Genomic DNA, 15,365 nt, shown 5'->3' with positions numbered 1-15,365 from the left:
CCTTATTCCAGGCCACCACTAACCCATGGCCCACACCTGAGAATCACAGAATGCTCATGGCTGGAAAGGACCTCTGAGATCACCAAGTCCAACCAAACAATTTCTCCCTCCCTCCCTCCCTGCCCAAGATCTCCTCTCCATCTCCCCTCTCCCAGCTGCAAACCCTTCCCCCTCGCAGGCTCCCATCCCTCCAGGCCCTTGTCCCAAGTCCCTCCCCAGCTTTCCTGGAGCCCCTTCAGGCACTGGAAGGTGCTCTAAGGTCTCCCCATTGCAGCCTTCTCTTCTCCAGCCTCAACACCCCCAACTCTCTCAGCCTGGCTCCAGAGCAGAGCTGCTCCAGCCCTCCCCAGCAGCTCCAGGGCCTCCTCTGCACTGGCTCCAACAGCTCCGTGTCCTTCTGCTGATGGGGACCCCAGAGATGGACACATGTGGGGTTGGGTGACCAACACGGGGATGTCTGGGGTGATGCTGAGCTTCTCCTCCCCCCACACCCCAAAGTCCTTCTCCTCAGGGCTGCTCTCCAGCCATTCTCCACCCCCCCTGGAGCTGTGCTTGGGATTGCCCCAATCCCTGTGCATCTCTCTCCCTACACATTCACTCATCTCCTCTCTTCTCTCCTGCCTTCCCACACACTCCTCTGCCTTCCTCTCCAGAGCTGCTCCTGGTGGGATCTCCTTGAGCTGCAGCAGCATCTCCCTGGACAAGCACCAGGCAGGATGTGGCTGTGTCCCTCTCCACGCCAGCTGCAAACCTCTGGAGAAACATTAAAATGGAGATGAAAGGGGGGAAAAAAGTGTCTCCTCCAGCAGGTTTCTCTTCTGATGGCTTTGCTGTCACTTCCAGCACCCATCCTGCTCCTCCACTGTGGGTGTGAAGGTCTCAAGCTCCATCCCTGCACTGCCAGGAAGGAGTGAGGTGACAAGGTGACACTGTCCTGTGAGGAGTGTGGGGTTGGAACAACCTGAAATGGCCCTGAGGGAGCTGAGGGCTGCTGGAAACCCACGGGCAACACCATTTGAATAAGCAGGAAAAAAATATGGAGGGCCAAGGGGACAGGTGAAGGTCCCTGGGTGCTGCCCCAGCCCTGGGTTGGGTCTGATTCCAAACCCTTTGTTGCTTCAAGGGGAAAACACTGAATTTTTAGGAGGATGACACAGGAAGCTTTGGAAAGACTGCAGGTACCCTCCCAGCCTCTTAATTCTATTAACCCATCAGTTGATTTGCACCAGGATGGAGATTTAACACTGAGGACATCTTTAGGGGTGGGGTAAAAATAAGGTGGAGTTAGAGCCTTCTGCAAGTTCATCCATCAGTGGGAAGGGTAAAGGAAGAAGGTTCCTTTCATCCAGTTCTACCAGGATTTGGGTTTAGGTTTCATGCACCTAAAAAAAGGTTTGGGTGGTGATGATGTTCTTGGTCTGAGAAATAATTCAGGACTTTGCTTCTCCTCTGGAAAAGGACAAGGCCAACCCTCTCCCTCCTACCAACCAAAGCATCTTCCATTAATATAAAAAAGGGCAATAATTCAGTGAAAAAATAATTCAGTGAAAAACCAACCAAGTCCTACCTCCTTTCTTATCACCTTTCCTTATCCCCAGATTCCCAGACCAGGGAATTCAGCACTGGAGCAGGCTGACATGTTGGTATGGGAGGAGGGAGGTCAGAGAAGGTGGTGAGGGGGCCACATCCTGGTCCTGGAGAGCATCTCACTGAAAAAAGCCTCTGGGGTGACAGACAACCTGTGAGACAGGTGTTAGGGATTCTCTTTACCTGTCTCTCAAAGGATGGGCCCATAAATTATTCATTTTCTGTTTTAAATGAAGCAGGAGGGTTGGCTGGGTGAGAGGCCTGAGGCTGAGGGGATGGGCAGGCCCAAGAAGAAATGTTTGTGATCCTCAAAACCCACTGGAGGAGCAGCTCTGAGATCTCATCTGCTGTCAGCAAGCTCTGGGGGAGGACAAAACCTGCTTGTGCCATGTGTGTCCAGCCAGAGGCCACCAACACCACCCCCCAAACTCATGTGGAACATCTCCAGAGGGTGCTCCCATCCCTCAATCCTCTTGGAATGGAGGAGATCCAGGACAGGATTTTGCTGACATAACCCATAAAGGGTCCTCCAGCCTTCAGCAACCTGCAGGTCAGTAATTTTGGGAGGCAGAAGTGACATCTTTGTACTTCAGAGCCCTTGGTGGACTTTCTCTTCCATCTGTCCTGGGAGTTTCTGGATCCACGTGAACCTTTAGCACATGGAGCATCCTGCAGCAAGGAGTCCCACAGCTCCACAGGGGACTGAGATGAAAGGTTCTGCTTGTTTTGGGGGTTTGTAGCAAACCATTTTCACTCTTTATCCCATCTACTAAAGGAAAACTCCCTCTTGCTGAGCCACTCACCATCCTACAGCCCCCTGTCTTGGTCTCCTCCTTCCTCACCAGGGACACTCTGCCTGGGTCCCTGTTTCCTCATCACATCAGGTCTGAAACAGCTTTTGCTTGTAGAGGAGCTCCTCCACACCTCTCATCTTCAGCACATGCTTCAAACAAGACAATTTTCCCCCTCTGAGACACAGTGGAGGAGCTCCAGCTTGCACCCTGTGGTCTGATTTGTGGTGAAGAGCCCAAGTGCTCTGCCTTTTTTCCCAGGAGCTCCATGTCTCATAGCTTCTATCTGCTCAGCTTCCAAAATAAATAAAGTTTAGATGCAAGAAAGTTCCTGGTGCACTTGACCCAATACTTTTTATGGACCTGGAGATGGCTGAAACCGTGTGGTCTGCAAGGCAAGAGCAAGGAGGGAAAGCAAAGAGTTAAAAATGAGCAAGCTGGAGGAAAGGAGGGGGGGGGGGGGAGATAAAGACCAACTGGCCAGAGTTTAAAAAAAAAATATAGAAGGCAGCAAAGAGCAGAAAAGGAAATCTCATGAATGTCTCTTCTCCTTTTGGCTTCTCCTTGCTTAGAGAGGAAAGAGGAGGGGAGGTTGGAGCCCACGGGTCTGCTCCTGCAGCTGGGGTTGTCTCCTGGAGGAGTCCCCTGTGGCTCCAGCACGGAGCAAACCTCTTCCCTGGCAAGAGGAGAAGAAGGGCTGTGAGCTCCTGAATGACCTGTGGGTTTCCTAACCACCTTGAAGAGGTATCCAGTCTCAAAAAAAAAAAAACCAAAACCCAACAAAAAAGCCCAAAAAAACTCCAACAAAAAAAAAGCTGCTTCTTCACAGAATCACAGAATCACACAGACTCACAAATGTTTAGGTTGGAAGAGACCCCCAAGCTCATCTAGTCCAACCTTTGATTAAACCACAGTCAACTACTAAACCATATCCTTAAGAACCAGTTCCAAATGCCTTTTAAATTCCTCCAGGGATGGTGTCCCCACCACTATCCTGGGCCATTCCAATGCCCCTTCCAATTCTTGCTGGGGTTCCAACATTTCCACAAAAGCCAGGAGCTGCGGCGAGCGGCTACGAGCAGCGATTCCTCCGGTGAAACACGTCCAGGAGGCTCACACCAGAGTTTGGAAATGAGGATTTGGGCTCTGCTTCCCTGCAGGCATCCCAGCAGCTGCTGGAGCAGAAGCTGGGAGCCAGGAGCCAAGAGGTTTTGCTCCCTTCCCCCTTCCCAGCTTGTTGGGACGAGCCGGCGCTGGCTGCCGCACGCTTGGCAGAGGGAGCAGGGGAGCCCTGCCTGGGTTTGCCTGGGCAAGTTCCCTGGGGTCACACATGGCAGATTTGGGATAAAATACAGGAAATATGGGGTTCAGCTGGAATCTAGGGAGCAAGGTGCCACTGTGGGGTCAGGACACCAACACAGGGCACGGGCAGCGCGGTGCCTGGGTGATGAGAAGGGTCCCATTGGCACATCAGAAAATAATTATACAGTTGCAAAAAAAAATTAAAAAGGAAATCCAAGGGGTCTCTGAGTGATTTTGAAGGTGTTTGCTCCTCAAGTGAGCTTTGGATGATGAGGCTTGGTCAGTGAGCAAAAGAACTAAAAGAGAGGAAAGAGAAGGACCCCCTGGCCAGGGTAGGTGCTGGGTTTTGGTGGTTTTGCTTTCTCACAGCCCATCCAGTCCCCACCAAACACTTTTTGTTCAGACTATCAGGGAGCACTCACGTTACATTTCTTACTTGCATTAGAAAAAGCAGTATTTTTACCAAGCAAGTAGGGTGTCTCTGTGGGCCTCTGTCACACAGTGCCTGCAAAAAAAGCCCCCTGGCACCCATCTGTCAGCTAACGGTGATGCATCATGCTAAAAAACATTAATTTCCCCTTTTCCTTCCCCCCCCCCCCCTCCCCAACTCAGAGCTTGTTGCATCAAGCAGGGGCTGAGGGCCAACAGCTGGAAAGAAGAATGAGGCAGTGGAGGCAACTGGGAGATTTGCAACCCAGCCAAAGGCTCTGCAAACCCCTGCCAGCACCCGCCTCTCCTCCTCCCACGGCCCCCTCTGAGAAGCAGAGAGGAGGAGGAGGAGGAGGAGGAGGAAGAGCAGGCCTGGGGCACTGGCAGTGGTGTTGGAAGCCCACAGGAGCACGGGCTCCTTTGCTGGCATTTACATCCTTCTTTCCTGTTGCCTTTTTTTTTCTGTCTGACAACTGGAAATCCCAAGTTTGGAACATCCCTCCTGCAAAGCACCAACAGCCTGGGAGCCCTTCTGGCACGATATATGGGCAAGGAGCCCAACTGCCTTTTGGGTTTTGAAAGGAAATGAACAAAAAAAAAAAGCACACCCTTTCTTTTTAAGCCAGGCTACAGACTCCTGGTAGGTTGTTTCACCTGAGATCACCCTGCTGGGCTGTGTCAGAGATGAGGTCCCCAGCCCTACTTCCAGCTTTCCCCATAACCAGAAAGCAGAAGCGCGATGGCCCAAGGCACCGGTTCCTGCCTTCTGCACCCAGATGTTCCAGGCTGGGTTGTTTGCAAAACAAAAAAGGAAAAAAAAAAAAAAAAAAAGAGAGAGAGAGAGAAAAAACAGCCTGGAGGGAGTTTGGAAAAAACCAAAATTGCCAAGGGTTGGACTGCACAACAAGAAATCACAGTGGAGTGGTACCCAGCTTCCCTCTGACTCGGAAGGGAGGTGTGATGGGATCCCAGCAGATCTGCAGAGGGTTCCTGGTGCCCCTGCTCCCCAGAGCTGCAGTTGCAGGGAGGTTTCTCAGCACCTTGTGCTCTGCTGTCCCTCCCTGGTTTTCCAGATTATCTGCTCAAGCACCTCCCAGTGTCCTGCTCGGCATCCATGTGGGAGAACGGGAAAGCTGCATGAAAGGGGAGTTGGGAGCAGACCACGGCTTTGGCAGCAGTGACTGCCAGAAAGAAAATGTTCCCTGCCTAGAGGAAAGCTGGGTGGGGGGGGGGTGACACAGGGGTGTAGAGAGAGGACAAAGGGAAATGGGTTAAAAATTGAAGAGAGGAGATTTAGGCTGGACATTAGGAAGAAATTTTTTGAGAGTGGTGAGATGCTGGAACAGGTTTCCCAAGGAAGCTGTGGCTGCCCCATCCCTGGCAGTGTCTCAGCCCAGGTTGGATGGGGCTTGGAGCACCCTGGGCTGGGGGAGGGGTCCCTGACCATGGCAGGGGGGTTGGAACTGGATGAGCTTTAAGGTCCCTTCACACCCCAAACCAATATGGAACCTATTCACCCCAAAGAATTTCTCCCTCCCTCCCTCCCTGCCTGCCCAAGATCTCCTCTCCATCTCCCCTCTCCCAGCTCCAAACCCTTCCCCCTTGTCCTATCCCACTCCAGCCCAGCCAGGACATCACCTTATTCCAGGCCACCACTAACCCATGTCCCACACCTGAGAATCACAGAATGCTCATGGCTGGAAAGGACCTCTGAGATCACCAAGTCCAACCAAACAATTTCTCCCTCCCTCCCTCCCTCCCTCCCTGCCCAAGATCTCCTCTCCATCTCCCTCTCCCAGCTGCAAACCCTTCCCCCTCGCAGGCTCCCATCCCTCCAGGCCCTTGTCCCAAGTCCCTCCCCAGCTTTCCTGGAGCCCCTTCAGGCACTGGAAGGTGCTCTAAGGTCTCCCCGTTGCAGCCTTCTCTTCTCCAGCCTCAACACCCCCAACTCTCTCAGCCTGGCTCCAGAGCAGAGCTGCTCCAGCCCTCCAGCAGCTCCAGGGCCTCCTCTGCACTGGCTCCAACAGCTCCGTGTCCTTCTGCTGATGGGGACCCCAGGGATGGACACAGCTTTACCCCAGGGGGGGCTCCCCAGAGCAGAGCAGAGGGGACAATCCCCTCCCTGGCCCTGCTGTTCACACTCTGGGGGTGCAGCCCAGCACAAGGGGGGGGGTTCTGGCCTGTGCTCATGCTGAGCTTCTCCTCACCCAACACCCCAAGGTCTTCTCCTCAGGGCTGCTCTCCAGCCATTCTCTGCCCAGCCTGGATTTGTGCTGGGATTGCCCCAACCCATGGGCAGAACCTTGCTCTTGGCCATGCAGATTCTTTGTTCAACACCCTCTGCATGTTCACAGATCCAGCAGGAGTTCAGGTGCTGCACAGAACAAGGGGTTGAAGGCAATCATTGCAGGTGAGGTGCTGGAGCAGGTCCAAAGGAGGCAACTGGGCTGGTGAAGGGACTCGAGCACAGATCCTCTGAGGAGAGGGCTGAGGGAGCTGGGGGTGTTGAGGCTGGAGGAGGCTCAGGGGAGACCTCATCACTCTCTCCAACTCCCTGAAAGGAGGAGTTGGAGCCAGGGGGGGGTTGGGCTCTTTTCCCAGGCAACTCTCAGCAAGACAAGAGGGCACAAGAGGTCTCAAGTTGTGCCAGGGGAGGTTTAGGTTGGACATGAGAAAGAATTTCTTTCTGGAGAGGGTGCTCAGGCATTGGAATGGGCTGCCCAGGGAAGGGGTGGATTCTCCATCCCTGGAGATATTTCAAAAGAGCCTGGATGTGGCACTCAGTGCCATGGGCTGGGAACCACGGGGGGAGTGGAGCAAGGGTTGGACTTGAGGAGCTCTCAGGTCCCTTCCAACCCAGCCCATTCGAGGATTCTAGGATTCTAGATGGACACCATCTCACCATGGACACCACTTCCAGTGCCCAACTGAACAGTGCCAAGGAGCCCTGAGGTTCTGTGGGATGAATCACCCCACAGATGATTTCCCAACTGGATGCCCTGACAAGATGTGGCTGTGATGAGCGCCTGAGCCTTGACTCTCAGAGGCTTTTTAGTTGTGCTGCTGCTGGTCTCAGGTGCCAGAAGAAGGAGGGGGATGCTGAGCAGCACCAGACCATTTGACTTGCACAACTGCAGCTGCCAAAGGGAAGCAGCCAAACTCCCAGAGGATGATTTGTAGGAAATTTTCATCCTTTTCTTCGCCCGATCGATGAAAACTTTCTTAATTTTCTCCTCCCCACATTTCTTCCTCTGGTGTCTTTATCCAAGGATTTTAACAACATCCCGTTCCAAAGACAGGAAGAACTGGCAACCTGGAGACCTGGATTTTCCCAGTCTGGAGTTGCCAAGATCCCAGTACTTGTTGGTTCCTGGCAACAGCAACTCCATGCAGGACAATCCAAAAAAAAAAAAAAACCCTCCAGTTTATTTGGTTAATTTGGTGTTGGTGGCTTGGCTCTGCTTACAAAATGAAAGATATCAGTAGATGCAAAATGTCATTTAAAGACATTAATTATTATTCTCCTTTAATATTCTCTTGAGGTCAAGGGACAGAGGGCAAAGTGAAATGCTGGGCAGAGCAGTGGGTGGGTGAAACCAAACCAAAATTATTCAACTGCTCAGCATCCTTGGACTCAAACATTTACATTTATTGAAATTAAAGCTGAGTAATGGTCATCCCGGGGACATGTTTTGGGTTGTTTTTTTTTTTTATGTATGTGTTGGGTTGTTTTTTTTCCATTGTGTTTTTCTGTTCTAAAACGTTGCACAACTAATGTAAGCTTGTTTGCTCACATTGCATACACAGCAATATTTGGCACGCTAGAAAAGGGTAAAAAAAACCAAAAAAAAGCCTACCAGGAATAAGCATCTTGTGTTTTTTTTAATTGGGGTTTCTCACTGATACTTGAATGAAGATTCTCCCTGTCAGACAGGGAGAGCTCCTGTTTTCAGGGGATTGGAAACCTCTGGTGTAGAAAACTGGTTGAAAAACCCTGAGAAACCAAGAGAATAAAGAGTTTCACATCCATTCCCCAAGGCATGAGGATAACAGATGGAATCCCTCATGGATCTGGACTGGGTGATCTGTTGTACAACACATCATTACAAGACCTACCCAGGGAGTGAGTAGTGAGGTGACAGCATTTCCAAGGAGAATTATCCCAAGGAGTCATCCCTGGAAGCAGAGGAAAGATCTCATGGCACGAGATGAGGAGACACAAGAGCAGATGTGGCTTCGTGTCAGTAAGGGACACATCTTGGAAAAATTATGCTAATCATCCTGGGCTTTAAATCAGTTATTGCCTCCCAGGAAAAAAAAAAATAATAATAAAAAAAGATTTGGGGGTGATTGTTGATCATTGTCTGAGAAGATCAGCTTAGAGCTCAGCAGTATCAAGCACTGGCAGTTGTTAGGAAAGAAAAAATTTCAACCTGGAGAAGAGGAGGCTCCCAGGTGAGCTCAGAGCAACCTCCCACTTTCTGAAGGGGCAAGAAAGCTGGGGGAGGGCTTTGGACACGGGGGGGGTAGGGAGAGGACAAGGGAAATGGGTTAAGACTGGAAGAGGGGAGATTGAGGTTGGAGATGAGGAAGAAATTCTTGAATTTGAGGGTGGGGAGAGACTGGAACAGGTTGCCCAAGGAAGCTGTGGCTGCCCCATCCCTGGCAGTGTCTCAGCCCAGGTTGGATGGGGCTTGGAGCCCCCTGGGCTGGGGGAGGGGTCCCTGACCATGGCAGGGGGTTGGAACTGGATGAGCTTTAAGGTCCCTTCCAACCCAAACCAGTCTGGGATTATTCTATGAAAACAGACACCAGCGTTCTGCTGGGGGAGAGAATCCCCACGTTTTGATGACTGCACAGGGGAGAAGCAGGAATGAGCTGCCCAGGACCAGTAAATCCATGGGATATTTAAGCAGTGGATGGTGCACACCACGTCACGTGGAGATAGGAAATATCCATGGGATATATGGAACACTGCACCCATCCCAAGGACCCAAATCTGGACCTTGTAAAGGCATAATCAGAACTGGAAGTAGTAAAGTTCCAGCAAAGTTAAGCAGTTATCTGGGTTAATCAGAAGGAGAAGCTGGGGTCCACAACAGGGAAAACCACAAGTCTGTGAAGGACGTGACTGGTGGGGCAAGGGAGGGAGAACGTGGGAGAGCTCCTGAGTCACCACCAGGATAAGAGAGGAATAATGAGGCAGTAAAAAGCAAAGACAAAAGCTGGGGGACAGGGGAGAAGCTGCCAGGCAAACAAAAGCAAGGCAGGTTCTCACCAAACACAGCAGCCCCTGGTGAAGCTGTGGGCACACGATGTGGTGGAGAGCCAGGGATTTAAATGGGTTCAGGAAGGGAGTGAAGGAATGAGTTATGGGCTGGATTAGAGGTGCAGTGGTGCTGGTGGGAGGGTGCAAACAGATTAAAAGGGGACCCACAGAACAGTGGGGTCACACACCAATGTACTGATGAGCTTGGCACATCCAGCACTGCACAGGGGGAGAAGCAGGAATGAGCTGCCCAGGACCAGTGAATCCATGGGATATTTAAGCAGTGGACGGTGCACACCACGTCACGTGGACATAGGAAATATCCAGGGGATACATGGAACACTGCACCCATCCTGGGACCTAAACCTGGTCCTTGTAAAGGCGTAATGAGAATAGAATCACTGAACTGTTCTGGTTGGGAAAGACCTTGGAGATCATCAGCTCCAACCCTTCCCCAGCCTGCCCCATGTCCCTCATCCCCACATCCCCAGGGCTTTCTCTGAAACCCCTCCAGGCATGATGGGGACTCCAGCCCTGCCCTGGGCAGCCTGGGCCAGGCCCTGACAACCCTTTCCAGGGAGAAATTCTTCCCCAGCTCCCACCTAAACCTCCCCTGGCACCACTTGACTTGTGCCAAAAGTTCCTCTTCTCCCATCCCTTGTTCCTTGGGAGCAGAGCCCGACCCCCCCTGGCTCAACCTCCTCTCAGGGGCTTGCAGAGAGCCACAAGGTCTCCCCTCAGCCTCCTCTGCTCCAGGATCAGCACCCACAGCTCCTCAGATGCTCCTCACAACTTCTCCAGACCTTTCTCCATCTTCTCCAGACCCTTCTCCTTACTCTCCAGACCTTCTCCATCTTCTCCATCCCTTCTTTATGTTCTCCAGACCTTTTCCATGTTCTCCAGATCCTCCTCTTTCCTCTCTCTCCCCATCTCCATGTTCTCCAGATTCTCCTCCTTCCTCTCCATCCCCTTCTCCATCTTCTCCAGCCCCTTCCCCAGCTCCATTCCTTCTCTGGACACTCTCCAGCTCCTCAATCTCCTTCTGCTCCTGAGGGGCCCAGAACTGACCCAGGATTGGGGGTGCAGCCTCAGCAGTGCCCAGCACAGGGGATGATCCCTGCCCATCCCATTCCTGACCCAATCCAGGGTGCTGGTGGCCTTCTTGGCCACAAGGTATTCTCCTCAGATTTGTCCCACTTACATTCAGCTGAATTTTAATCTTACCTCAACCCCAAACTCTCAATAAAAGCAGAATTAGCCCCATGCAAATGACTAAAAGCTAGAAAGATCAAAGAATGTTCCAAAGTGAGAGTTTTCCATGCTCTTGGAGGAATTTTGCAGGTTTAGGATAGTTTAGGGGTGCAGTTGGGTTTTTTCTGTTGTGTTTATGGAAGTATTTTTTCAATGGGCTGCAAACTATTTCTTTAAACACAGGTAAGAAATGTCTCTGGAGATTTTAAGTGCCTGTGTGCATGTGTGACTGGGCTGGGTACCCAAGAGAGAAGACAAAGCTTGCATGAGATGCCCTCAGTGCCTGGAACCCAGTGCTCCGCTCCTTGCACTGAGAACAACCTAGTAAAAAAAAAAAACAAAAAACAAAACTACACTTTTTCCCTACACTTTAACCGACCTCTTTCCTCTCTAATAGAACCAAACGTCCTCACACTCCCACCTGAAGCTGAGCCACCCCCTTTGCTGGGCTGTCCCCCTCTAAACAGCACCCGAACCACTCCCGAGAGCCTCCCCCGTTCCTCAGACGGAACTCAGCGCCCTCTCCAAGGGGCGGGAAAGGCGGGACAGGAGCAGCCCGGGCTCTCCCGCCCCCTCAGTGCCGCCGCTTCAAGCGCCGAGGCCCCAGCGGGGCCTCCTCCACCACACCCCCTCAGGCTGAAGCGGTGACCGGCGGCGAAGGGAGGGTCCCCGGCACCGAGCCACCCTCCCGGGAAAGGAGCCAGCTCCTCACACACCCACCCCGGGCCTGGGGGGCGGCGGCGGGGGCTGAAAACAAGCGAGAGGACTCTGCCCACCCCCACCCTCCCCGGAGCCCGCCGCCGCTCTGGCGCAGCCCTGGGCAGCAGCGCCGGGGGTGGGTGCTGAGTGGGCGGGGCTTCCCAAGCAGCCCACGGCGATTGGTCGCCTCTCGGCGCCGCCTCCTCTCATTGGTCCGTTCCCGCCGCGCTCCGCCCCTCCCCGGCTGGCGGAGGGAGGGCGCGAACGTGCCGGGCGGGCTGTTCCCTGAACGGGGGGTGCGCGCGGCCGCCACGTGGGGAACTGCACGTAGCCAGCGAGGGGGGGCGGGGGGGAGGGCACGCGCCGTTCCCGCAGTGCCGAGGGGCGAGGAAGGAGGGGGGGGAAAGGGGGGGTGTGGGATACACACGCGTCAGGGACGGGAGGGGAGGGAAGGGGGGGGGGGGCGGCCATGGGAAGGTGAGGGGAGGAGAAGGTGAGGGAAGGAGGTGAGGGGAGAAGGTGAGGGGAGAGAGGGGAGAAGGTGAGGGGAGAGAGGGGAGAAGGTGAGGGAAGGAGGTGAGAGGAGAGGTGAGGGGAGGGGGGAAGGTGAGAAGGTGAGGGGAGAGGGTAAGGGAAGGAAGTGAGGGGAGGAGGTGAGGGGAGAAGGGAGGTGAGGGAAAAGAAGAGGGGAGAAAGGGAGGGGAGGAGGTGAAGTGAGAGGGTGAGAGAGGGGAGAAGGTGAGGGGAGAGGGAGGTGGGGGGAGGAGGTGAGGGGAGAAGGTGAGAGGAGAAGGGGAGAGAAGGAGTGAGGGGAGAAGGCGAGGGGGAGAAGGGGAGGGAAGGAGGTGAGGAGAGAGGGTGAGGGAGAAGGCAAGGGAGAAGGAGAGGGAAGGAGGTGAGAGGAGAGGGTGAGGGGAGGGGGGGAAGGTGAGAAGGTGAGGGGGAGAGGGTAAGGGAAGGAAGTGAGGGGAGGAGGTGAGGGGAGAAGGGAGGTGAGGGAAAAGAAGAGGGGAGAAAGGAGAGGGGAGGAGGTGAAGGGAGAGGGTGAGGGGAGAAGGTGAGGGGAGAGGGTGGGGGGAGGGAGGTGAGGGGAGAAGGTGAGAGGAGAAGGGGAGAGAAGGAGTGAGGGGAGAAGGCGAGGGGAGAAGGGGAGGGAAGGAGGTGAGGAGAGAGGGTGAGGGGAGAAGGCAAGGGGAGAAGGAGAGGGAAGAAGTGAGGCGAGAGGGTGATGGAGTGAGGGGAGGAGGTGAGGGGAGAGGGTGAGGGGAGAAGGTAAGGTGAGGGGAGGCAATGAGGGAAGAGGATGAGGGGAGGAGAGAAGGGGAGAAGGAAGATGGGAGGGGAGGAGAGAAGGGGAGGAGGGGAGAAGGGAAGAGAAGGAAGATGAGGGGAGGGGAGAAGGAGGTGAGGGGAGAGGAAGGGGAGGAGAAGGTGGTGAGAGGACATCATGAGGGGAGATGAGGGATGAGTGGTGGCTGTGAGGGGAGAACATGAGGGGACATCATGAGGGGTGAGCGGCAGTTATGAGGGGACATCGTAAGGGGTGAGTGTTGGCTGTGAAGGGACATCTTGAGGGGACATCATGAGGGGTGAGGGGCAGCTGTGAAGGGACATCATGAAGCAAAGTGAGGGGTAGCTGTGAGGGGAGATAATGAGGGGACATAAGTGGTAGCTGTGAAGGGACATTTTGGGACAGCATGAGGGGAGAGGGGCAGTTATGAGGGGAGATCATGAGGGGACATCATAAGGGGGGAGTGGTGGCTGTGAGGGGACAGCATGAGGGGAGATGACGGGTGAGGGGTGGCTGTGAGGGGAGATCATGACAGAAGACACAGGGTGTCTGTGAGGGAACATCATAAGGGGACATAAAGTGTGAGTGGCTGCTGTGAGGGGTGGCCATGAAAGGACAACATGAGGGGTGAGGGGCAGCTGTGAGGGGAGAACATGAGGGGTGGCCATGACACCCTCACAGCAAGGGACAGCTGTGAGAGGGGAGGGTGGCCATGGGGCATCAGGGGTGGCTGTGAGGTAGGAGATCACAAGAGGGATGTGGGGGGGAGAAAATAAGGGGTGAGCATGAGGTGCAAGGGACAGCCATGAGGATGGCTGTTGGGGTTGGAGAGGTGGCCATGAGGGGTGGCTGTGAGGGATGATCATGAGGGAAGACGAAGGTTGGCCATGGGAGGTGAGGGAGCAGCCATGAGAACATGAGGGGACATGACAGGAGGCCATGAGGTGCAAGGACTGCTGTGAGAGGCGGCCATTGGTAAAGATCATGGAGGGAGATGAAGGGTGATCATGAAGGGAGATAAGGGGTGGCCATCGGATGTGAGGGTCAGCCACGGGATGTGAGAGTGGAGATGACTGGTGGCTGTGAGTAGAGATAACTGGTGGCCAGAGGATTTGAGGGGTGGCCATGAAAGGAGATCATGAGGGGAGATGAAGGGTGGCCATGAGGTGTGAGGGTGGCTCTGGGGTAGAAGGAGCAACTCTAAGGTACAAGGGACAGGCAGGAAGGGTGAGGGTGCCCGTGGGCCAGGAGGGACAGACACGGGGTGTGAGGGACAGTTCTGTAGGGAGATCATGAGGAGCGGCTGTGAAGGGTGTGAGGTGGCACCTCTGGGGAGGGAGATGAGGGGCTGTGGCTATGCAGGGAGATGGAGGGTGGCCGTGGGACTTGAGAGGCAACCATGTGGTGAAATGAAGGGCGGCCATGAAGGGTGAGGCACAGTAGCCATTGGGTGTAAGGGCCACTGTGAGGTGAGAAGTGACCATGAGGTGTGAGGGACAGTGGCCATGGGATATAAGGGGCTGGTGTGAGGGACCTGAAGAGTGACGGTGAGGGCTGAGGGGCAGCTGCCATGAAAGGTGGCCGTGGGGTGATAGAAGAGGCCCTGAGGTGTGGCCGTGGTGATACGAGAGGCTGTGATGGGGAGAGAGGTGTAATGGCCATGGGTGTGAGGGGTGCTAAGAGGGGAGGCGAGGGGTGGCCATGAGGGGTGAGGGGACACCTCAGGGGCAGATGAGGGGCAGTCACAGAGCGTGAGGAGAAGACATGGCTGCTGCTGAGGCCAGGGGAAGGTGAGTGGTGCTGCCTCCCTCAGAGGAGCAGGGGTGAGGTGCCCCTAACAGCACCCACCAGCTCCTTCCCCCAGAAACTCTGAGGAGCTTGGGAGGAAATTTGAGGACTATTGCTGGAAGCAGAAGGTTTTGGCTTCTGTTTGGGACCTTTGGAGAAAGTACTTTATTTTTTCTGGCCAAAAAAAAATATACATACGTACAAACGTTGTTGAGAAATACTCGAGTCCACGTACAGACATGGCAGGATTAATTTTTTTATACGAGTGGATGACAAACCCCTTCTTCTCCCAACGTACCTGGGACAACTGTAGTAAAAATCCTGGCAGTGTTGTGTATGTGAGTTGGTGGTAAAAATACACTTTTTTTTTTTTTTTTTTTTTAAGCTGGCAATAGGCCCAGCGTTTCTCCCAGCGAGCTGACACACACGAAGACAAATTGCCTCGCCTGAACCAAGGTTTTAAAGGTGATTCCCCAAAGCTGCTCTTTGGACAGAGGGATGTGGTGCTTTTTATCCTTGGGGGGGCACCAATCGGAGTTTTGGGGGAGTCCTGAGGAAAGCTCCAGGTGTTGTGTTGCTCACTGAAGGGCCAAGCAGCAAAAAGCGGGAGATTTTAGCACGGGGAACCAAGAAGCCAAAGCTTTTGAGTGGGGAAAATTCAGTGCCTGAAATGGGAAAAAAAAAAAAAAAACAACAAAAACCACCCAAAGGAGCATCGCTGGTTTGAATTTAATTCTCATTGCGGAAAGGCTCGGGGAAGGTTCTCTGGAAACCTTCGAGGTCCCCGCGGTGGGGACTGGAGCTGGGCATCCTCGTCATATCCCCTCCAAATTAAAAATAAATGAAGGGTAGAGCTCGTTAAATGCGAAATGAAGAGGATGGGGGCGTGGAGCTGGGACCCTCCGAGGCGTTCCTGCGTGGGTTGGGGGAAAAGGACAGCGGCGTGACCCCGCTCCTT

The 15,365-nt window shown here is 53.9% G+C and overlaps 1 long non-coding RNA gene across 1 annotated transcript; it reads left to right on the top strand.

The window, feature by feature from the left end:
- Window positions 1-13,373: 13,373 nt before the first annotated feature.
- LOC139795359 (uncharacterized) lies at window positions 13,374-15,105 on the top strand. The gene is made up of 2 exons (XR_011725460.1): window positions 13,374-13,594; window positions 14,793-15,105. It is a non-coding gene; the product is annotated as an uncharacterized lncRNA (long non-coding RNA).
- Window positions 15,106-15,365: the final 260 nt, after the last annotated feature.

Source organism: Heliangelus exortis, chromosome 3, assembly GCF_036169615.1.
Source record: "Heliangelus exortis chromosome 3, bHelExo1.hap1, whole genome shotgun sequence".
Lineage (NCBI taxonomy): Eukaryota > Metazoa > Chordata > Aves > Apodiformes > Trochilidae > Heliangelus > Heliangelus exortis.
This window is presented reverse-complemented; position numbering and strand designations above follow the sequence as displayed.